This window comes from Arachis hypogaea, chromosome 6, assembly GCF_003086295.3.
Source record: "Arachis hypogaea cultivar Tifrunner chromosome 6, arahy.Tifrunner.gnm2.J5K5, whole genome shotgun sequence".
NCBI lineage: Eukaryota > Viridiplantae > Streptophyta > Magnoliopsida > Fabales > Fabaceae > Arachis > Arachis hypogaea.
Genome location: NC_092041.1, coordinates 43,969,333 through 43,993,867, shown reverse-complemented (window position 1 = coordinate 43,993,867; position 24,535 = coordinate 43,969,333).

The window sequence follows — 24,535 nt, the reverse complement described above, 5'->3', positions numbered from 1 at the left end:
GTTTATTTTATTTCATAGATTAGGAATAATTTATTTTTATTGTTATAGAGTCATTAAATCCTGATAGGATAGTTTCTTTTCAAAAATTTCTTTTCAAAAATATTATTTTTCTTAATTAATTGTTAATTTTTCGTGAGTTTAGTGTCTTGTTCTAAGTTTGGTGTTAATTGCATATTTTATATTTTTTTTAAATTTTCGAACTTGTGTTCTTTGTTCTTCATTGATCTTCAAGTTGTTCTTGTTTATTTTTCTTGTTTGATCTTGAGTTTTCTTGTTTTGTGTCTTTTCTTGTTTTTCTTGTACTTTTTCAAAACATTAACTTTCAAAAATTTTATACTTTTATCCATAAATATAATACATCTTTAAAATCAACACTGATGTTACTGCCCAATTGGCTGGAGCATTAGTAGTTGTTCTTGATAATTGGGTATCTTCTTTGGAATCTTTTTCAAAAATAATTTTTCTTTGATTGAATCTTGTGCCAAACTCTAAGTTTGGTGTTTCCTTGTTAATTTTTCTTTAATTTTCAAAATTTATCTTGGTTTTCTAAAAATTTTAAGTTTGGTGTTCTTTCTTTTGTTCTTGGTGTTCTTGTGAATCTTCAAGGTGTTCTTGAGTCTTTCTTGTGTTTTAATCTTAAAATTTTTAAGTTTGGTGTTCCTTGGTGTTTTCCCTCCAAAATTTTTGAAAATAAGGAGCATTGGATCTAAAAATTTTAAGTCTTGTGTCTTTTGTGTGTTTTTCTCTTTCATCATAAAATTCAAAATTCAAAAAAAAATATCTTTTCTAACTAATTTTGAACTACATTTTCGAAAATTTTATATAAAAATTCAGATTTCAATTTCAAAATATTTTCAATTTCTTTTATTTATTTCATTTTTATTTTATTTTATAAAATTAATTTTTATAAAATAAATAATATCAACATACATATCATCTCCTTTATTCCATCATGGAACTAAGTGGAAATGAACAGTCCAGGAGGACTTTGGGGTCATATGCTAACCCCACTACTACTTCATATGGGAGTAGTATCTGTATACCCTCCATTGGAGTTAGTAGCTTTGAGTTGAATCCTCAGCTCATTATCATGGTGCAGCAAAGCTGCCAGTATTCCGGTCTTCCACAGGAAGAACCTATAGAATTTCTGGCACAATTTTTGCAAATTGCTGACACAGTACATGATAAGGAAGTAGATTAGGATGTCTACAGAGTATTACTGTTTCCATTTGCTGTAAAAGATCAAGCTAAGAGGTGGTTAAATAACCAACCTAAGAACAGCATAAAAACATGGAAATAGCTGTCAGAAAATTTACTGAATCACTATTTCCCTCCAAAACGGATGACACAGCTAAGGCTAAGCATCCAAGGCTTCAAACAAGGAGATAATGAATCCCTTTATGATGCCTGGGAGAGATACAGAGAGATGCTAAGAAAATGCCCCTCTGAAATGTTTTCAGAGTGGGTGCAATTAGACATCTTCTACTATGGGCTTACAGAAAAAGCTCAGATTTCTCTAGACCACTCAGCCGGTGGATCTATACATATGAGAAAAACAATTGAAGAAGCTCAAGAGCTTATTGATACAGTTGCCAGAAATCAGCATATGTACCTAAGTAGTGAACCTTCCATGAAAGAAGCTAAAGCAGTAACTGCTGAACTCAGTCCTGTGGATCAGGCTAATGAATTCAATCAGCAATTAGACTTTCTAACCCAGCAGCTAGCCGAATTCAAGGAAATACTACAGGAAACAAGAATGGCTAACAGGAATATGGAAGTACAGTTAAAGCAAACAGAAAGGCAACTGTCAAAACAAATAGCAGAAGAATGCCAAGCAGTTCAATTAAGAAGTGGGAAAACATTAAATACCTCACTTCAAAGCAGCAGGAAGCCAAGAAATGAACAAATGGCTACTCAAAATCCCTCTGAGGACAATCAGAGCCCAGAGAGGAATAAGTCTGGCGCTGAACGCCCAGACCATGCTCATTTCTGGCATTCAACGCCAGAAACAAGCATGAATCCGGCGTTGAACGCCCAAAGGGAGCATAGTTCTGGCGTTCAGACGCCAGTAACAAATAAGGAGTTGGCGTCTAACGCCACTCCAGCTTCCACCCCTGGCATTCAAACGCCAGTGGGGGGTCAGACACATACAAGTGCTGATAACAACCTTTCTAAAAAGGCTTCCCAACCAACTTCTGTAGGCAATAAACCTGCAGCAACTAAGGTTGAGGAATATAAAGCCAAAATGCCTTGAAATAAAGATTCCATTTGCAGAAGCAATTGAGCAAATACCCTCTTATGCTAAGTTCATGAAAGAGATCTTAAGTCATAAGAAGGATTGGAGGGAAACTGAAAAAGTCTACCTCACTAAAGAATGCAGTGCAGTCATTATGAAAAGCTTACCTGAGAAGCTTAAGGATCCCGGGAGCTTTATGATACCATGCACATTAGAGGGTAATTGCACCAAGCAAGCTTTATGTGATCTTGGGGCAAGTATCAACCTAATACCTGCATCCACTATCAGAAAGCTTGGCTTGACTGAAGAGGTCAAACCAACCCGGATCTGTCTTCAACTTGCTGATGGCTCCATTAAATACCCATCAGGCATAATTGAGGACATGATTGTCAAGGTTGGGCCATTTGCCTTCACTACTGACTTTGTAGTGCTGAAAATGGAGGAGCACAAGAGTACAACTCTCATTTTAGGAAGACCATTCCTAGCAACTGGACGAACCCTCATTGACGTCCAAAAAGGGGAGATAACCCTGAGAGTCAATGAGGATGAGTTTAAGTTGAATGTTGTCAAAGCTATGCAACATCCAGACACATCAGACGACTGCCTGGGCATTGATATTATTGACTCCCTGGTGGAAGAGGTCTATATGACTAAGAGTCTCGAATCAGAGCTAGAGGACATTTTTAAAGATGTTCAGCCTGATCTGGAGGAACCAGAGGAAATAAAAGAACCTCTGAACACTCCTCAGTAAGAGGAGAAACCTCCTAAACCCGAGCTCATACCACTACCACCATCCCTGAAATATGCATTTCTGGGAGAAGGTGACACTTTTCCTGTAATCATAAGCTCTGTTTTAGGGCCACAGGAAGGGAAAGCGCTAATTCAGGTGCTAAGGACACACAAGACAGCTCTTGGGTGGTCCATAAGTGATCTTAAGGGCGTTAGCCCAGCCAGATGCATGCACAAGATCCTATTGGAGGATGATGCTAAGCCAGTGGTTCAACGACAGAGGCGGCTAAATCCCATCATGAAGGAAGTGGTGTAGAAAGAGGTCACTAAGTTACTAGAGGCTAGGATTATCTATCCTATTTCTGATAGCCGCTGGGTGAGCCCTGTCCATGTTGTCCCTAAGAAGGGAGGAGTGACAGTGGTTCATAATGAAAAGAATGAACTGGTTCCTACAAGAACAGTTACAGGGTGGCATATGTGTATTGACTACAGAAGGCTCAATACAGCCAGGAAGGATCATTTTCCTTTACCATTCATAGACCCGATGCTAGAGAGACTAGCAGGACATGAATATTACTGCTTTTTGGATGGCTATTCAGGTTACAACCAAATTGCAGTAGATCCTCAGGACCAAGAGAAAACAGCATTCACATGTCCTTCTGGAGTGTTTGCCTACAGAAGGATGCGTTTTGGTCTGTGCAATGCACCTGCAACCTTTCAGAGGTGCATGCTCTCTATCTTCTCTGATATGGTAGAGAAGTTTTTGGAAGTCTTCATGGATGACTTTTCAGTATTTGGACACTCATTCAGCTCCTGCTTTAACCATTTAGCACTTGTTCTGAAAAGATGCCAAGAGACCAACCTAGTTTTAAACTGGGAAAAATGTCACTTTATGGTGACTGAAGGGATTGTCCTTGGGCATAAAATTTCAAACAAGGGAATAGAGGTAGATCAAGCTAAAGTTGAAGTAATTGAAAAATTACCACCACCTGCCAATGTTAAGGCAATCAGAAGCTTTCTGGGGCATGCAGGATTCTATAGGAGGTTTATAAAGGATTTTTCAAAAATTGCAAAACCTCTGAGCAATCTGCTAGCTGCTGACACGCCATTTGTGTTTAACACAAAGTGTCTGCAGGCGTTTGAGACCCTGAAAGCTAAGCTGGTCACAGCACCATTTATTTCTGCACCAGACTGGACATTACCCTTTGAACTAATGTGTGATGTCAGTGACCATACCATTGGTGCAGTATTAGGATAGAGGCATAACAAGCTTCTGCATGTCATTTATTATGCTAGCAGTGTTTTAAATGATGCCCAGAAAAATTACACAACCACAGAAAAAGAATTACTTGCAGTGGTTTATGCCATTGACAAATTTAGATCCTACTTAGTAGGATCAAAAGTCATTGTGTACACTGACCATGCTGCTCTTAAATATCTACTCACAAAGCAGGATTCAAAGCCCAGGCTCATAAGATGGGTGTTGCTTCTGCAAGAGTTTGATATAGAAATAAGAGACAAAAAAGGAACAGAGAATCAAGTAGCTGATCACCTATCCCGGATAGAACCAGTAGCAGGAGCATCCTTCCCTCCTACTGAGATCTCTAAAACCTTTTCGGATGAGCAATTGTTTGCTGTTCAAGAAGCTCTGTGGTTTGCAGACATTGCAAACTATAAGACACAAGGTTCTCCTTTTGTAACCATGGAGAGGAAGCATGAAAAGCTTCTGTCATTGCAGAGTCAACCAAAGCCCCCACAGTCCAACTCTAAGTTTGGTGTTAGGAGGCCACAACCAAACTCTAAGTTTGGTGTTGAACCCCCACATTCAAACTCTAAGTTTGATATTGGGAGGTCCCAACCTTGCTCTGATTATCTGTGAGACTCCATGAGAGCTCACTGTCCAGCTAAGGACAATAAAGAAGCGCTTGTTGGGAGGCAACCCATCCATTCACAAAATTTAATTTTATTTCTTTTTGCTAATTAATTTTTACAGGTATATGTCAAAGTATCTTCAAAAGGTAAAATAGCAATTGATTGGATTCACAGAGTTACAAGGGAATTTGGAAGCTCACTGGCGTAAAAAAGCCAGTAAGAAACATTTTGGGCGTTGAACGCCCAAAAGAAGCACCCACTGGGCATTCAACGCCAGTAAGGGTAGCCATCTGGGCGTTAAACGCCAGAAAGGAGCATCTTCTGGGCGTTGAACGCCAGAAAGAAGCACCTTCTGGGCGTTTAACGCCAGATTGACAGCGTCCTGGGCGTTCGAAAAAAAGCCCAGTGACAAAGGATTTCCTGGCGTTCAACGCCAGAAAGAAGCAACAGCTGGGCGTTGAACGCCCAGTAGAAGCAACAATTGGGCGTTAAACGCCCAAAACAAGCAGCATTTGGGCGTTTAACGCCAGAATGGTGGGGAGGAGGTAAAATTCGTTTTTCTTCACAAATTTTCTAATTTTTATGTTTCAATTCATAATTTCTTGCATAAACATGTTTTAAAATATCATCCTTCAATTCCAAAAATTTTAATCCTAATTTCTAAAAACACTAATTTCTAAAATCCCTTTTTCAAAAATGTCAAATGTATCTTAATTCATAAACACAAATCTTTTTCCAATCCAAATCTTTTTCAAATCTTTTTTAACTCATCATATCTTTTAGATTTCGAAATTGCCTCTCCCTCTATTCCTCTCCTTTCCTTTCTTTTGCTTGAGGACAAGCAAACCTCTAAGTTTGGTGTGAGTTGCCATGATCACTGAGCTAAAACTCATCAAGATCATGGCACCTAAGGGAACAGGAAGAGCAAGGATGTGAACTGAAGGAACTAAAGCGTCAGAAGCTATTCCTTGAAGGACCAAGCACCCCACAGACTAGAGGAACATCCACTTCCCAAAATATAGGTTGTTAAGTTCTAATTTTAAAGCTTTAACTCTGTGATAGTATTTTTATAGAAATTTACCTTAGAAGTTATATAGGAGTAGTAGTAATTAGTATCTCTATTTTGATTTTATCTCCAATTAAGCTATAATTTATTTTTCTCATCATTATCAAACATGAATAAATTAGTAGATTCTTAGAATAAAGAGGCAATATTTTTTCGAGTTCTTAATAAGGAAAATTCTAATTATTTATATGTGGTGGTAATACTTTTTGTCTTCTGAATGAATGCCTGAACAGTGCATATTTTTTATATTGAATTTTATGAATGTTAAAATTGTTGGCTCCTGAATGAATGATGAACAAGAGAAATGTTATTGATGATCTGAAAAATCATGAAATTGATTCTTGAAGCAAGAAAAAGCAGTGAGACAAGCTTGCGAAAAAAGAAAAAAGTGAAAAAAAATTACAAGGAATCATTGGATCAAGAAAGGGAATAAAAGCCAATAGCCCTTTAAAACCAAAAGGCAAGGGTGAAAAGGATCCAAGGCTTTGAGCATCAGTGGATAGGAGGGCCCAAGGAAATAGTTCTAGGCCTAAGCGGCTAAATCAAGCTGTCCCTAACCATGTGCTTGTGGCATGCAGGTCCAAGTGAAAAACTTGAGACTGAGTGGTTAAAGTCGTGATCCAAAGAAAAAAGAGTGTGCTTAAGAGCTCTGGACACCTCTAACTGGGAACTTTAGCAAAGCTGAGTCACAATCTGAAAAGGTTCACCCAGTCATGTGTCTGTGGCATTTATGTATCCGGTGGTAATACTGGAAAACAAAGTGCTTAGGGCCACGGCCAAGACTCATAAAGTAACTGTGTTCAAGAATCAACATACTACACTAGGAGAATCAATAATACTATCTGAATTCTGAGTTCCTATGGATGCCAATCATTCTGAATTTCAAAGGATAAAGGGAGATGCCAAAACTGTTCAGAAACAAAAAGCTACTAGCCCCGCTCATCTAAATTAGAATCTGAGCTTCACTAAAAACTCGGAGATTTTATTACTCCTTAAATTCTTTTTATCCTATTTTATTCATCTAGTTGCTTGGGGACAAGCAACAGTTTAAGTTTGGTGTTGTGATGAGCGGATATTTTATACGCTTTTTGGGGGTAATTTCATGTAGATTTTAGTATGTTTTAATTAGTTTTTAATAGAATATTATTAGTTTTTAGGCAAAAATCATATTTCTGGACTTTACTATGAGTTTGTGTGTTTTTCTGTGATTTCAGGTAATTTCTGGCTGAAATTGAGGGAGCTGAGCAAAAATCTGAGTTAGGCTGAAAAAGGACTGCTGATGCTGTTGGATCCTGACCTCCCTGCACTCGAAATGGATTTTTTGGAGCTACAGGAGTCCAATTGGCGCGCTCTTAACGGCGTTGGAAAGTAGCCATCCAGGGCTTTCCAGTAAAATATATAATAGTCCATACTTTGTGCGAAGATAGACGACGTAACTTGGCGTTGAACGCCAAGTACATGCTGCTGTCTGGAGTTAAATGCCAGAAAGACGTCATGATCCGGAGTTAAACGCCCAAAACACGTTATAACTTGGAGTTCAACTCCAAGAAACGCCTCAGCTCATGGATAGCTTTAGTCTCAGCCCCAGCACACACCAAGTGGGCCCCAGAAGTGGATTTCTGCACCAATTATCTTAGTTTACTCATATTCTGTAAACCTAGGTTACTAGTTTACTATTTAAACAACTTTTAGAGACTTATCTTGTACCTCATGACATTTTTAGATCTGAATTTTATACACTTTAACGGCATGAGTCTCTAAACTCCATTGTTGGGGGTGAGGAGCTCTACAGTGTCTCGATGAATTAATGCAATTGTTTCTATTTCTCCATTCAAACGTGTGTGTTCCTATCTAAGATGTTCATTCGCGCTTAATTATGAAGAAGGTGATGATTCGTGACACTCATCACCTTCCTCAATCCATGAACGTGTGCCTGACAACCACCTCCGTTCTACATCAGATTAAATGAGCTTCTCTTAGATTCTTTAATCAGAATCTTCGTGGTATAAGCTAGATTGATGGCGGCATTCATGAGAATCCAGAAAGTCTAAACCTTGTCCGTGGTATTCCGAGTAGGATTCCGGGATTGAATGACTGTGACGAGCTTCAAACTCCTGAAGGCTAGGCGTTAGTGACAGACGCAAAAGAATCATTGGATTCTATTCCAACCTGATTGAGGACCGACAGATGATTAGCCGTGCTGTGACAGAGCATTTGGACCATTTTCACTGAGAGAATGGGAAGTAGCCATTGACAACGGTGACACCTTACATACAGCTTGCCATAGAGAGAACTTTGCACTTTTCCATGGATGGAATATTACATTACAGGAATAAATCAGACAAAGCATCTCCAAAACTCCAACATATTCTCCATTACTGCATAACAAGTATTTATTTTATGCCCTTTTCCTTTTCTACATTGAACTTGAAAAACACTGTTGTTGGCATCCTGACTAAGAATAATAAGATAAACATAGCTTGCTTCAAACCAACAATCTCTGTGGGATTCGACCCTTACTCACGTAAGGTATTACTTGGACGACCCAGTGCACTTGCTGGTTAGTTGTGTGGATTGCAAAAAGTGTTATTGCAATTTCATGCACCAGGAATCAAAAGAAGATTGAAATTATCAATTTAAGGGTCTAAAAGCATGTTTTCACATTTAAGCACAAATTAGGGGATAATCACAAAATCATACTATTTTATTGAGTAAATGTGAGAAAAGGTTGACAAAATACTCTAAATTTAACACAAGATAAACCCTAAAAATGGGGTTTATCAATCTCACCATACTTAAACCTTAGGATGTCCTCATGCTAAACCAAGAAGGAAACAAGGAGTATGACATTTATTCAATGCAACTAAACTATATACAAGCTATATAAATGCAAGTACTTATTATGAATGTAAATGCTTAAGCCAAAACAAATCAACCCTCCAAGAGAACATATGTAAGCATAAGGGCTAGAGCAGTAGGAATTACATCCAACCCACAATTGCATTGAATTATCAAAAGGATTCACAAACTTGCAAGAATATAGAAGATAGTGGTGAATGCATGTGATGGAGCAATCGGACCCTCACCGGATGTGTATCCGCTCTAGTCACTCAAGTGTTTAGGAATGATTCACTCTAGTCTTCTCTAGTCATGCTTTCTAAAACTTTGCTCTTCATCTAACTAATCAACAAATATCTAGTGTACAAATGCAAACATCATGAGGTCTTTTCAAGGATGTAATGGGGCTAAGGTAAGGGTGAGGATATACATATGACTAAGTGAGCTATAAATTGAACCTTTGACTAACTTAAGTTCTCACCCAATACATACACACACTCTATATGCCTCTAAAATCATGCCTAGCTACCCATGATCTCACTTTTGTATTTTTTACATACTCATGTATTTAAATGCTCTTCTATTTCATCTCATATGCATTGATCTTTTTATTAAACTAAACATTGGGGTAGTTTCATTCCCCTATACCAAAACATTTTTTATGCATAGTAAATCAATGCATATGGTTTTCATAATCTCACATGAGTAGCACCCAAATTCTCAATATTTATCAATTAAAATAATATACACTCTCATCAACCAGAGTTCTACATTCTCCACACTTAATCAACACACAATCTCTATCTTAAGCTAACCAAAGATTCAATTAGGGTAATTACATATTTTTCCACTTAAGGCTAGTGATGTAGTAACATAAAGAACAATTGGGGGCTAAAAAGGCTCAAAGTGGCAAACAAAGGTAACTGAAAGGGTAGGCTATTTGGGATAAGTGAGCTAATAACAAATGATGGCCTCAATCATATGTATGCATGAATATACACTAAACAGTGGATATATAGAATGAAGCAAAGCAAATATTGCAATTGTAGAGAAGAAAACACACAAGAAGAAAAATCATGGTTAAATAATGTAACCATACAATCAAGCTCAAAATCTCACAGGTTGTGTGTTCTTAGCTCAAAACATGCTTCACAAAATGAAGAATTCAAGCAAGTTCATCAAAAGTTTCCAACCAATTGGGGTGATGCCCTATAGATAAATTCCTTGAAAAAATCTCATTGTTTGACTAAGCTTATTCTAAATGCAATGTTGTGATTGAGAAATTCTAAAAATTCTTTAGTTTATCCCCCTTTTTCAATCAACACAAACTTCACATGCAAAAAGGTAAACTAAGCTCAATAATCCACATTTTTCTATATCACAACTAATAACTAAAAGTGCAATTCAACAAGCTAAACAGAAATACCTACAATACTGATATATACAATAATCCAAAAAGTGTAAAATAAGACAAAATAACATAAACAGAAGATAAATGTCTAAAAAGAAAAGAAAAATGTTCACCACAAAAGAGCTATCCACTGACGGCGATAACGGTGACCTCCCCACACTTAGAATGAAGCATCGTCCTCGATGCTACTGCTCAGGCTCAGGAAGGGGGAACGGATTTTTTTGTGGTCTATAATTCACAAATAAGTTCTCGTTGAAAGTATAGCTTCTAAACCAACAAAGAATCCTTTCATGCAAAAGTTTAGTTGTCACAAGTAACAAACTCCTAATAAAAATTGATAACCGAAGTATTTAAACCTCGGGTCGTCTTTCAAGGAATTGTAGGAAAGTGTGATTATAATAGGTTATGGAAAAGTATATTTTTGGGGTTTTGGATAAGAAACAAGAAAAGTAAATGGCAATGAACTTCAAATGATAAAAAGGTCTTGGCAAGGTTTGGTGGTCAAGGATCTCTATCCTTATCACTAACCACAACATGATAATCGCAAGGATCAATCCCATTAAATCGTCCTCTAACTTAGTAAAGGAAAGTCAAATGAGCTATATCAATCCATGTCCATAAGTCCCAACTCTCCACTAATTCAATTAGTGAGAACTAGAGTTAATGGCTCTAATCATCAATTACTTGGACATTAGTAACTCAAGAGTTCCTAAGTTACCATCCCAAGCAAAGAACATAAAAGTCTAAATTAAAATCCTCCCAAGCATTTCATTAAACACTTGGAAGGCTGACAAACGGATTCTTGTGTGGTCTAGAATTTCACAAATAAGTTCTCGTTGAAAGTATAGCTTCTAAACCAACAAGAATCCTTTCATACAAAAATTTGTTTGTCACTAAAGCAAACCCAATAAAATTAAACCAAAGTATTTAAACCTCAGGTCATTTCTCATGGAATTGCAGGGAAGTGTTCTTGTTATTGGTTATTTAAAGGTATATTTTTGGGATTTTAAGATAAGAAGCAAGAATAGTAAATGACAACAGGAATAAACTAATAACTAGAAAATCTCTTGGCAAGGTATGAGAACTGGATGTCCTATCCTAGTTATCCTTATCAATTGTAATGAGAATTGTTCATTGCTCCCACTTGGTAAACCTCTAACTATGAAGGTATGTCAAGTAGATAAATCAATTTGATTTCCCAGGTCCTAGTCAACTCCTATGGAAAGACTAGAGTTAGTGGAATTCAAATCAACTAGAAAACATAACAATTATCCATCAACAAAGGAGTTTGATAACTCAAGTGTCACCAATTACTCGACCAAAGCCAAGAGATTCAATAACAACAAATGGAGAAACAAACAATAAACATGAAATACCTCAAATTGCATTAATAAGAGAAATCAAATCTAACATGAGAATTCATAAATTAAAGTAATAGAATAAATAAAAGTAGAAGAGAAACTAAATTAAAGGAACATTGAACCTAGAATTGGGAAGAAATAAACCTAAAACTAAGAAAAATCCTAAAACCTAAAACCTAGAGAGAGGAGAGAGCCTCTCTCTCTAGAAACTACATCTAAAACATAAAATTGTGAATAATGATAAGTGAATGTATGAATCCCCCACTCTGCAGCCTCTAATCTTTGTTTTTTGGTCCAAAAACTGGGTAAAAAACCCAAAAATCACCTCCAGCGATTTCTGATACGTCCAGCACATGGCTTTGTCATGCGTACGCGTCGCCCACGCGTAGGCGTCCATTGTCTGCGGCACAATCCACGTGTATGCATGCGTGTCGCCTAAAAGCAAAGAAACTATGGCAAATTATATATCGTTGCAAAGCCCCAGATGTTAGCTTTCCAACGCAACTAAAACCGCTTCATTTGAACTTCTGTAGCTCAAGTTATGGTCGATTGAGTGCAAAGAGGTCAGGGTTGACAGCTTTGCAGTTCCTTCAGCTTCTTGTATTCCTTCCACTTTTGCAAGCTTCCTTTCCATCCTCTAAGCCATTCCTGCCCTGTAATCTCTGAAAATACTTAACACACATATCATGGGTCGAATGGTAATAAGAGAGGATTAAAATTAGCTAAATTAAGACCAAAGAAACATGTTTTCAATCACAGCACAAATTCAGAAAGGAAAATGTAAAACAGGCAATTTACATGTATAAGTGTGAGAATAGTGGATAAAATCCACTCAATTAAGCACAAAATGTACCACGAAATAGTGGTGCATCAAATCTCCCCACACTTAAACATTAGCATGTCCTCATGCTAAACTCAAGAGAAGCTATAAGAGTGAAGAGGAATGGTAGAAAGTATGAGATGCAACCTATAAATGCAACTATATGCTAAGATATTTCTGTCTACTTAGTTAAAAGTAAATAAGCTCTTCAAGACAAACATAAATCAGATTTCACTAATTCAAATTATACAATAAAAGACAAGTAAACTTGTAAGAAGATAGCTCATGAAAGTAGGGAACATAGAATCAAGCATTGAACCCTCACAGGAAGTGTATATGCACTCTAATCTCTCAAGTGTCTAGGGTCAATCATTCTACTCTTCTCTAATCACGCTTTCTAAACTTTGTTCTTCATCTAACCAATCAACATATTTAGTATACCAATGCAAATATCATGAGATCTTTTTATGGTTGTAATGGGGCTAAGGTAAGGGTGAGGATATATGTATGGCCAAGTGAGCTAAAATATAAATTTTTAATTAACCTAAGCTCTCACCTAACACAAATACACACTCTATGTAACTCTAAAATCATGCCTAGCTACCCAAAATTTCCACTTTTACATTACATACTCATGTATCAACTTTTCTTTAATTTTATCACATATGCATAGATCGTTTATTAAACTTAACATTGGGGTAATTTTGTCCCCTTATTCACTTATTTACTTAATTATTTGAATATTTTTGGTTTTTCTCTCTCTTTTTTTGGTAGCAAACATAACATATCAATGCACATGAGTAGGTTCCCAAATTCCTAATATTTTGTCAATGAAATACTGTACACTTTCATCAACCCAAGTTCCCACAGTTCCCCACACTTAATTGACACACAATCTCTAACTTAAGCAAACCAAAGATTCATTTGGGGTAATTATTGTTTTTCCACTTAAGGCTAGTGATGTGGTAAAATATTGAACAAACGGGGATTAAAAGGCTCAAGGTGGCAAATTAAGGTGATTGAAAGGGTAGGCTATTTGGGATAAGTGAGCTAACAACAAATGATGGCCTCAATCATATGCAAGCATGTAAATACACTAAACAATGGACATATAGAATGGAACAAAATATAGATTACAATCATATAGAAGAAAACACACAAGAATAAAAATTTATGGCTAAATAATGTAACCATATAATTAAGCTCAAGTCTCACAGGTTGTGTGTTCTTAGCTATAAACCATGTTTCAAATACAAGCTTCAAACAAGTTTAACACAAATTTTTTAATTTAAATTAGTGAAATATTGTAAAAAGGGTCTTGAAAAGAAACTCATTACTTTAACCAAGAAGTGGTAAAATATACTCAAAAATCAAACAAACATGCAATCAAACATCCAAATGCAACAATGAACTATAAAGAAAATAAAACAATGGTGTTGAAAAGAAGGTAACTAACCCCTGAAAGTCGGTATCGACCTCCCCACACTTAAAGATTACACTGTCCTCGATGCATACAAAGATGTGCAAGTGGACGGGTAGCTCCAACTGACGCTTATAGATGGAGGTGCCTTAGCTGGAGGTCTCTTGGTTCCTCTCCTTGCTGGTGTCTTGTTAGTGCCCTTCTCTTTTATTTTCTTGGTACCTGGTGGACGAAATTGTGATAAAAGAATTTTAGGCACTGTTAGAGAAGCTCACAACTCTGTTCAACTAACCAGCAAGTGTACTGGGTCGTCCAAGTAATAAACCTTACGTGAGTAAGGGTCGATCCCACAGAGATTGTTGTTATGAAGCAAGCTATGGTCACCTTGTAAATCTTAGTTAGGCAGATTAAATTGGTTTATGGGTTTTGAAAATAGAAATAAGAAAATAAATAATAAAAGGGATAGAATACTTATGCAGATTCATTGGTGGAAATTTCAGATAAGCGAATGGAGATACTGTATGGCTCAAGGACGCCTGCTTTCCCACTTCTTCAACTCAATCCTTCTTACTACTTTCCATGGCAAGCTGTATATAGGGGTTCACCATCAGCGGTGGTTACTTTCAATCCTCTCGGGAAAATGATCCTATGCGGCTGTCACTCGCACGGCTAATCGTCTGGATGCATCACCCATGGTTGATGGCTACATCCCATCCTCGCAGTGAAAACTACGCTCACGCACTCTGTCACAGCACGGCTAATCACTGGTTGGTTCCTGCGCCTACTGGAATAGAATCCCTTGATTCTTTTGCGTCTGTCACTAACGCCCAGCACTTGCAAGTTTGAAGTACGTCACAGTCATTCATTACCGGAATCCTACTCGGAATACCACAGACAAGGTGAGACTTTCCGGATTCCCAGGATCCTACTCGGAATACCACAGAAAAGGTGAGACTTTCTGGATCCTCATAAATGCCGCCATCTATCTAGCTTATACCACGAAGATTCTGTTGGGGAATCTAAGAGATACACATTCAAGCTCGGTTGCATGTAGAACGGAAGTGGTTGTCAATCACGTGCGTTCATAAGTGAGAATGATAATGATCGTCACTTTCATCATTACACTCATCATGTTCTTGGGTACGAATGAATATCTTGGAATAAGAATAAGAGAGATTTGAATAAAAGATAATAGAATTGCATTAATACTTGAGGTACAGCAGAGCTCCACACCCTTAATCTATGGTGTGCAGAAACTCCACCGTTGGAAATACATAAGTGAAAGAGGTTCAGGCATGGCCGAATGGCCAGCCCTCTCCATGATCAAGTGACCGAATATTCAAGAGATTAAACTGTCAAAAGATGTCTAATACAATAGTAGCTTATCCTATTTATACTTAGACTAGCTACTAGGGTTTACATGAGTAAGTATTTGATGCATAAATCCACTTCCGGGGCCCACTTGGTGTATGCTTGGGCTGAGCTTGATCAATCCACGAGCTGAGGCTTCTCTTGGAGTTGAACTTCGAGTTATGACGTGTTTTGGGCGTTCAACTCCGAATCATGACGTTTTTCTGGCGTTTAACTCCAGACAGCTACATGTACTTGGCGTTCAACGCCAAGTTACGTCGTCAGTCTCCGAATAAAGTATGGACTATTATATATTGCTGGAAAGCCCTGGATGTCTACTTTCCAACGCCGTTGAGAGCGCGCCAATTGGAGTTCTGTAGCTCCAGAAAATCCATTTCGAGTGCAGGGAGGTCAGATTCCAACAGCATCAGCAGTCCTTTTGTCAGCCTTCTTCAGAGTTTTGCTCAAGTCCCTCAATTTCAGCCAGAATTTACCTGAAATCATAGAAAAACACACAAACTCATAGTAAAGTCCAGAAATGTGAATTTAACATAAAAACTACTGAAAACATCCCTAAAAGTAGCTCAAACTTACTAAAAACTATATAAAAACAATGCCAAAAAACGTATAAATTATCCGCTCATCACAACACCAAACTTAAATTGTTGCTTGTCCCCAAGTAACTGAAAATCAAATAGGATAAAAGAAGAGAATATACTATAAATTCCAGAATATCAATGAATATTAATTTAATTAGATGAGCGGGTCTTGTAGCTTTTTGCTTCTGAATAGTTTTGGCATCTCACTTTTTCCTTTGAAGTTCAGAGTGATTGGCGTCTCTGGGAATTCAGAATTTCGGATAGTGTTATTGACTTTCCTAGTTAAGCATGTTGATTCTTGAACACAGCTACTTATGAGTCTTGGCCGTGGCCCTAAGCACCTTGTTTTCCAGTATTACCACCGGATACATCAATGCCACAGACACATAACTGGGTGAACCTTTTCAGATTGTGACTCAGCTTTGCTAGAGTCCCCAGTTAGTGGTGTCCAGAGCTCTTAAGCACACCCTTTTGCCTTGGATCATGACTTTAACCACTTAGTCTCAAGCTTTTCACTTGGACCTTCATGACACAAGCACATGGTTAGGGACAGCTTGATTTAGCCGCTTAGGCCTGGATTTTATTTCCTTGGGCCCTCCTATCCATTGATGCTCAAAGCCTTGGATCCTTTTTACCCTTGCCTTTTGGTTTTAAGGGCTATTGGCTTTTTCTACTGCTCCTTCTTTTTCTTTCTATTTTTTTCGCCATTTTTTTTTTCGCAAGCTTCCTTTTTCACTGCTTTTTCTTGCTTCAAGAATTAATTTCATGATTTTTTTCAGATCATCAATAACATTTCTCTTTGTTCATCATTCTTTCAAGAACCAACAATTTTAACACTCATAAACAACAATATCAAAAGACATATGCACTGTTCAAGCATTCATTCAGAAAACAAAAAGTATTGCCACCACATCAATATAATTAAATTAAATTCAATGATAAATTCGAAATCTATGTACTTCTTGTTCTTTTGAATTAAAACATTTTTCATTTAAGAGAGGTGGAAGACTAATGGATTTTATTCATAGCTTTAAGGCATGGTTACATACTAATGATCATGAAGTAGAGACACAAAACATAGATAAACACAATACTAAAAACCGAAAACAGAAAGAGATAAAGAACAAGGAATGAATCCACCTTTAGTGGCGTCTTCTTCTTGAAGGTCCAACAATGTCCTTAAGCTCTTCTATGTCCCTTCCTTGCCTTTGTTGCTCCTCCCTCATTGCTCTTTGATCTTCTCTTATTTCATGGAGAATGATGGAGTGCTCATGATGTTCCACCCTTAATTGTTCAACATTATGGCTCAAATCTTCTAAGGAGGTGTTGAGTTTCTCCCAATAGTTGTTGGGAGGAAAGTGCATTCCTTGAGGCATCTCAGGAATTTGTTGATGATGAGCTTCCTCATGCACTTCTTGAGGGCCGTGAGGAGCTTCTCTTGCTTGCTCCATCCTTTTCTTGGTGATGGGCTTGTCTTCTTCAATGGAGACATTTCCTTCTATGATAACTCCAGCTGAGTAACATAGATGACATATAAGGTGAGGGAAGGCTAGCCTTGCCATGGGTGAGGGCTTGTCGGCTATTTTGTAGAGTTCATTAGAGATGACCTCATGAACTTCTACTTCCTCTCCAATCATGATGCTATGGATCATGATGGCCCGATCCACAGTAACTTCGGATCGGTTGCTAGTAGGAATGATGGATCTTTGGATGAACTCCAACCATCCTCTAGCCACAGGCTTGAGATCCAGTCTTCTTAGTTGAACTGGCTTGCCTTTGGAGTCTATTCTCCATTGAGCTCCTTCAACACATATGTCCATAAGGACTTGGTCCAACCTTTGATTAAAGTTGACCCTTCTAGTGTAGGGGCGTTCATCTCCTTGCATCATAGGCAAGTGAAACGCCAACCTCACATTTTCCGGACTAAAATCTAAGTATTTCCCCCGAACCATTGTGAGATAGTTCTTTGGATTCGGGTTCATACTTTGATCATGGTTCCTAGTGATCCATGCATTGGCATAGAACTCTTGAACCATCAATATTCCGACTTGTTGCATGGGGTTGGTTATGACTTCCCAACCTCTTCTTTGGATTTCATGTCGGATTTCCGGATACTCATTCTTTTTGAGCTTGAAAGGGACCTCGGGGATCACCTTCTTCTTTGCCACAACATCATAGAAGTGGTCTTGATGGCTCTTGGAGATGAATCCCTCCTTCTCCCATGACTCGGAGGTGGAAGCTTTTGTCTTCCCTTTCCCTTTTCTAGAGGATACTCCGGCCTTAGGTGCCATTGATGGTAATGGAAAAACAAAAAGCTTATGCTTTTACCACACCAAACTTAAAATTTTGCTCGCCCTCGAGCAAGAAAGAAAAGAAGAGTAGAAGAAGAAGAAGAGAATATGGGAGAAAGGGGAAGAAGTAGGTTCAGCTATGTGGGAGAAGATGGGGTTTATGTTTGTGTGAAGATGAAGTAGAAATGAAGGGTATTTATAGGGAGTAGGAGGGGGGTATTCGGCCATTTTGGGTGGGAATAGGTGGGAAATTGAATTTGAATTTTATGAAGGTAGGTGGGGTTTATGGGGAAGAGTGGGGTGATGTGAATGGTGACTGGGGAAATTGGGAAGAGGAATTGAGGTGATTGGTGAAGGTTTTTGGGAAGTGTGATGTGGGAAAGAGTGAAATGAGATTTGGATTAGGAGAGTGTGATTAGGATTAAAAGAAAAGATGGGAATATGGTAGGTGGGGATCCTGTGGGGTCCACAGATCCTGAGGTGATCCTGTGGGGTCCACAGATCCTGAGGTGAAAAGAAATACCATTCCTTCACCATATAGGCATGTAAATTGCCTTCGTGCACCATTCTGGTGTTCAAACGCCCATTGGTGCACGTTCTGGGCGTTCAACGCCCATGTAATGCATGTTTCTGGCGTTGAATGCCAGTTTCATGCTTGTTGCTGGCGTTCAGCGCCAGCTTGTCTCCTCCAGGCACATTCCTGGCGTTCAGCGCCAGGATGTTGCTTGTTTCTGGCGTTCAGCGCCAGAATGGTGCTCTGTTCTGGCGTTGAACGCCAGCCAGATGCATCTTACTAGCGTTGAACGCCAGTCTGCGCTACCTCCAGGGTGAACAATTTTTTTCTTCTGTATTTGACTCTGTTTTTAATTTTTTTTTTATTTTTTCGTGACTCCTCATGATCATGTACCTAGTTAAACACAAAAATAACAAAGAAACAAAATAAAATAAAATTAGATAGATAAAATTGGGTTGCCTCCCAACAAGCGCTTCTTTAATGTCAATAGCTTGACAGTGGCTTTCATGGAGCCACTAGGTGATCAGGTCAATTTTAGTGTGTAATCCCAACACCAAACTTAGAGTTTGGATATGGGGTCTGAACACCAAACTTAGAGTTTGGTTGTGGCCTCACAACACCAAACTTAGAGTTTGACTGTGTGGGCTCTTCTTAACTTTGAACTGAGAGAAGCTCTTCCTGCTTACTCTCTTTTGTCACAGAGGGATGGCCATGTGCTTTAAACACAAGGTAGTCCCCATTCAATTGAAGGACTAATTCTCCTCTGTTGACATCTATCACAGCTCCTGCTGTGGCTAGGAAAGGTCTTCCTAGGATGATGCATTCATCATCTTCCTTCCTAGTGTCTAGGATTATGAAATCAGCAGGGATGTAAAGGCCTTCAACCCTTACTAGCACGTCCTCTACTATTCCATAAGCTTGTCTCATGGACTTGTCTGCTAATTGTAATGAGAACAAGGCAGGTTGTACCTCAATGATCCCCAGCTTCTCCATTACAGAGAGTGGTATAAGATTTATCCCTGACCCTAGATCACATAGAGCTTTTTCAAAGCTCATGGTGCCAATGGTACAAGGTATTAAGAACTTGCCAGGATCTTGTTTCTTTTGAGGTAGAGTTTTCTGAATCCAAGTATCTAGTTCACTAATAAGCAAGGGAGGTTCACTTTCCCAATTCTCATTACCAAACAACTTGGCATTCAGCTTCATGAAAGCTCCTAAATATTGAGCAACTTGCTCTCCAGTCACATCTTCATCCTCTTCAGAGGAAGAATAGTCTTCAGAGCTCATGAATGGCAGAAGGAGATTTAATGGAATCTCTATGGTCTCTAGATGGGCCTCAGATTCCTCTGGATCCTTAATAGGAAACTCCTTCTTGCTTGAAGGACGTCCCAGGAGGTTTTCCTCACTAGGATTTTCGTCCTCCTCCTCCCTAGTGCATTCGGCCACTTTGATTAAATCAATGGCCTTGCACTCTCCTTTTGGATTCTCTTCTGTATTGCTTGGGAGAATACAGGGAGGAGTTTCAATAACTTACTTACTCAGCTGGCCCACTTGTGCCTCCAAATTTCTAATGGAGGATCTTGTTTCATTCATGAAACTGAAAGTGGCCTTTGACAGATCAGAGACAATATTGGCTAAATTAGAAGTGTTTTGTTCTGAATTCTCTGTCTGTTGCTGAGAAGATGATGGATATGGCTTACTATTGCTCAGCCTATTGCGTCCACCATTGTTAAAGCCTTGTTGAGGCTTTTGTTGATCCTTCCAGGAGAAATTTGGATGATTTCTCCATGATGGATTATAGGTGTTTCCATAAGGTTCACCCATATAATTAACCTCTGCCATGGCAGGGTTCTCAGGATCATAAGCTTCTTCAGAAGCTGCCTCTCTAGTACTGTTGGATGCATGTTGCAATCCATTCAGATTTTGAGAGATTATGTTGACCTGTTGAGTCAACATTTTGTTCTGAGCCAATATGGTATTCAGAGCATCAATTTCAAGAACTCCTTTCTTCTGAGGTATCCCATTATTCACGGAATTTCTCTCAGAGGTATACATGAACTGGTTGTTTGCAACAATGTCAATGAGTTCTTGAGCCTCTTCAGGCGTTTTCTTCAGGTGAATAGATCCACCTGCAGAATGGTCCAATGACATTTTCGAAAATTCAGAGAGACCATAATAGAATATATCTAATAGGGTCCATTCTGAAAACATGTCAGATGGACATCTTTTGGTCAGCTGCTTGTATCTTTCCCAAGCTTCATAGAGGGATTCACCATCTTTTTGTTTGAAGGTTTGAACATCCACTCTCAGCTTGCTCAGCTTTTGGGGAGGAAAGAATTTATCCAAGAAGGCAATGACCAGCTTATCCCAGGAGTCTAGGCTATCCTTAGGTTGTGAATCCAACCATATTCTAGCTCTGTCTCTTACAGCAAAAGGGAAAAGCATGAGTCTGTAGACTTCAGAATCAACTCCATTCATCTTTACAGTCTCACAGATCTGCAAGAACTCAGTTAAAAACTGATAAGGATCTTCAGATGGAAGTCCATAAAACTTGCAGTTTTGTTGCATTAATGCAACTAGTTGAGGCTTAAGCTCAAAGTTATTGGCTCCAATGGCAGGAATGGAGATGCTTCTTCCATCAAACTTGGACGTTGGTTTTGTGAAGTCACCAAGCATTCTCCTTGCATTATTATTATTATTTTCGGCTGCCATGTCCTTCTCTTGTTCGAAAATTTCTGAAAGGTTGTTTCTGGATTGTTGTAATTTAGCTTCTCTTAATTTTCTCTTCAGAGTCCTTTCAGGTTCTGGATCAACTTCAACAAGAGTGCCTTTTTCCCTGTTCCTGCTCATATGAAAGAGAAGAAAACAAGAAAAGAAAGAGGAATCCTCTATGTCACAGTATAGAGACTCCTTTATGTTAGTAGAAGAAGAAAGGGGTTAGAAGAATGGAGATGGGGATTCGGATTTTTGGATGAAGAGAGGTGAAGAGAAGTGTTAGTAATTAAATAATTAAATAGAATAAGAGAAGAGAAGAGAAATTTCGAAAATAAATTTTGAAAAAGAGGTTAGTAATTTTCGAAAATCAAAGACAAAATATAATTAAAATTAAAATTTAAAACAAAAAAAATTTTTGAAAAAGGGAGGGAGAATTTTCGAAAATTAGAGAGGGAAAAGTAGTTAGGTGGTTTTGAAAAAGATAAGAAACAAACAAGAAGTTAGTTAGTTGATTGAAAAAGATTTGAAATCAAATTTTGAAAAAGATAAGAAGATAAGAAGTTAGATAAGATATTTTGAAATCAAATTTTGAAAAAGATAAAATTTTTGAAAAAGATAAGATAAAAGATAAAATAAAGGTTTTAAGAAAAAGATATTTTGAAAAAGATTTACTTTTTTTTTTAAAAAAGACTTAACTAACAAGAAACTATAAGATAAGATTCTAGAACTTAAAGATTGAACCTTTCCTAACAAGAAAGTAACAAACTTCAAATTTTTGAATCAATCACATTACTTGTTAGCATATTTTCGAAAATTTGATATAAAGATAAGAAAAAGATTTTTGAAAATATTTTGAAAATTTTCGAAAACAATAAAAAAATGAAAAAGATATGATTTTTTTTGAAAAAGATTTTGAAAAGATAAGATTTTTAAAATTGAAATTTTGACTTGACTTGTGAGAAACAACTAATTTTGAAAATTTTTTACCAAGTCAACCCAAAATTTCGAAAGTTTGGAGGAAAATAAGGAAAAGATATTTTTTTTATTTTTGAATTTTTAATAATGAGAGAGAAAAACAACAAAAATACTCAATGCATGAAATTTTTAGATCAAATCAATGAATGCATGCAAGAATGCTATGAATGTCAAGATGAACACCAAGAACACTTTGAAGATCATGATGAACATCAAGAACATATTTTTGAAAAATTTTTAATGCAAAGAAAACATGCAAGACACCAAACTTAGAAATCTTTAATGCATGAAAAATATGAATGCAAAGATGCACATGAAAAACAAGAAAAAACACTAAACAAGAATTCATCAAGATCAAACAAGAAGACTTGTCAAGAACAACTTGAAGATCATGAAGAACACTATGAATGCATGAGATTTTCGAAAATGCAAGAAAAATTTTAAAAGCATGCAACTGACACCAAACTTAAAAATTAACACAAGACTCAAACAAGAAACACAAAATATTTTTGGTTTTTATGATTTTCTAATTTTTTTGTATTTTTATTAATTTTTTCGAAAAAAAAAGTTTGGAAAAACGAAAAAGAAAAGAAAAATTTTTGAAAAAGATTTTTGAAAAGAAAATTACCTAATCTGAGCAACAAGATGAACCGTCAGTTGTCCATACTCGAACAATCCCCGGCAACGGCGCCAAAAACTTGGTGGACGAAATTGTGATAAAAGAATTTCAGGCACTGTTAGAGAAGCTCACAACTCCGTTCAACTAACCAGCAAGTGTACTGGGTCGTCCAAGTAATAAACCTTACGTGAGTAAGGGTCGATCCCACAGAGATTGTTGGTATGAAGCAAGCTATGGTCACCTTGTAAATCTCAGTTAGGCAGATTAAATTGGTTTATGGGTTTCAAAAATAGAAATAAGAAAATAAATAATAAAAGGGATAGAATACTTATGCAGATTCATTGGTGGAAATTTCAGATAAGCGAATGAAGATACTGTATGGCTCAAGGACGCCTGCTTTCCCACTTCTTCAACTCAATCCTTCTTACTCCTTTCCATGGCAAGCTGTATATAGGGGTTCACCATCAGCGGTGGCTACTTTCAATCCTCTCGGGAAAATGATCCTATGCGGCTGTCACTCGCACGGCTAATCGTCTGGAGGCATCACCCATGGTTGATGGCTACATCCCATCCTCGCAGTGAAAACTACGCTCACGCACTCTGTCACAGCACGGCTAATCACTGGTTGGTTCCTGCGCCTACTGGAATAGAATCCCTTGATTCTTTTGCGTCTGTCACTAACGCCCAGCACTTGCAAGTTTGAAGTACGTCACAGTCATTCATTACCGGAATCCTACTCGGAATACCACAGACAAGGTGAGACTTTCCGGATTCCCAGGATCCTACTCAGAATACCACAGACAAGGTGAGACTTTCCGGATCCTCATAAATGCCGCCATCTATCTAGCTTATACCACGAAGATTCTGTTGGGGAATCTAAGAGATACACATTCAAGCTCGATTGCATGTAGAACGGAAGTGGTTGTCAATCACGTGCGTTCATAAGTGAGAATGATAATGATCGTCACTTTCATCATTACACTCATCATGTTCTTGGGTACGAATGAATATCTTGGAATAAGAATAAGAGAGATTTGAATAAAAGATAATAGAATTGCATTAATACTTGAGGTACAGCAGAGCTCCACACCCTTAATCTATGGTGTGCAGAAACTCCACCGTTGGAAATACATAAGTGAAAGAGGTTCAGGCATGGCCGAATGGCCAGCCCTCTCCATGATCAAGTGACCGAATATTCAAGAGATTAAACTGTCAAAAGATGTCTAATACAATAGTAACTTATCCTATTTATACTTAGACTAGCTACTAGGGTTTACATGAGTAAGTATTTGATACATAAATCCACTTCCGGGGCCCACTTGGTGTATGCTTGGGCTGAGCTTGATCAATCCACAAGCTGAGGCTTCTCTTGGAGTTGAACTTCGAGTTATGACGTGTTTTGGGCGTTCAACTCCGAATCATGACGTTTTTCTGGCGTTTAACTCCAGACAGCTGCATGTACCTGGCGTTCAACGCCAAGTTACGTCGTCAATCTCCGAATAAAGTATGGACTATTATATATTTCTGGAAAGCCCTGGATGTCTACTTTCCAACGCCGTTGAGAGCGCGCCAATTGGAGTTCTGTAGCTCTAGAAAATCCATTTCGAGTGCAGGGAGGTCAGATTCCAACAGCATCAGCAGTCCTTTTGTCAGCCTTCTTTAGAGTTTTGCTCAAGTCCCTCAATTTCAGCCAGAATTTACCTGAAATCACAGAAAAAC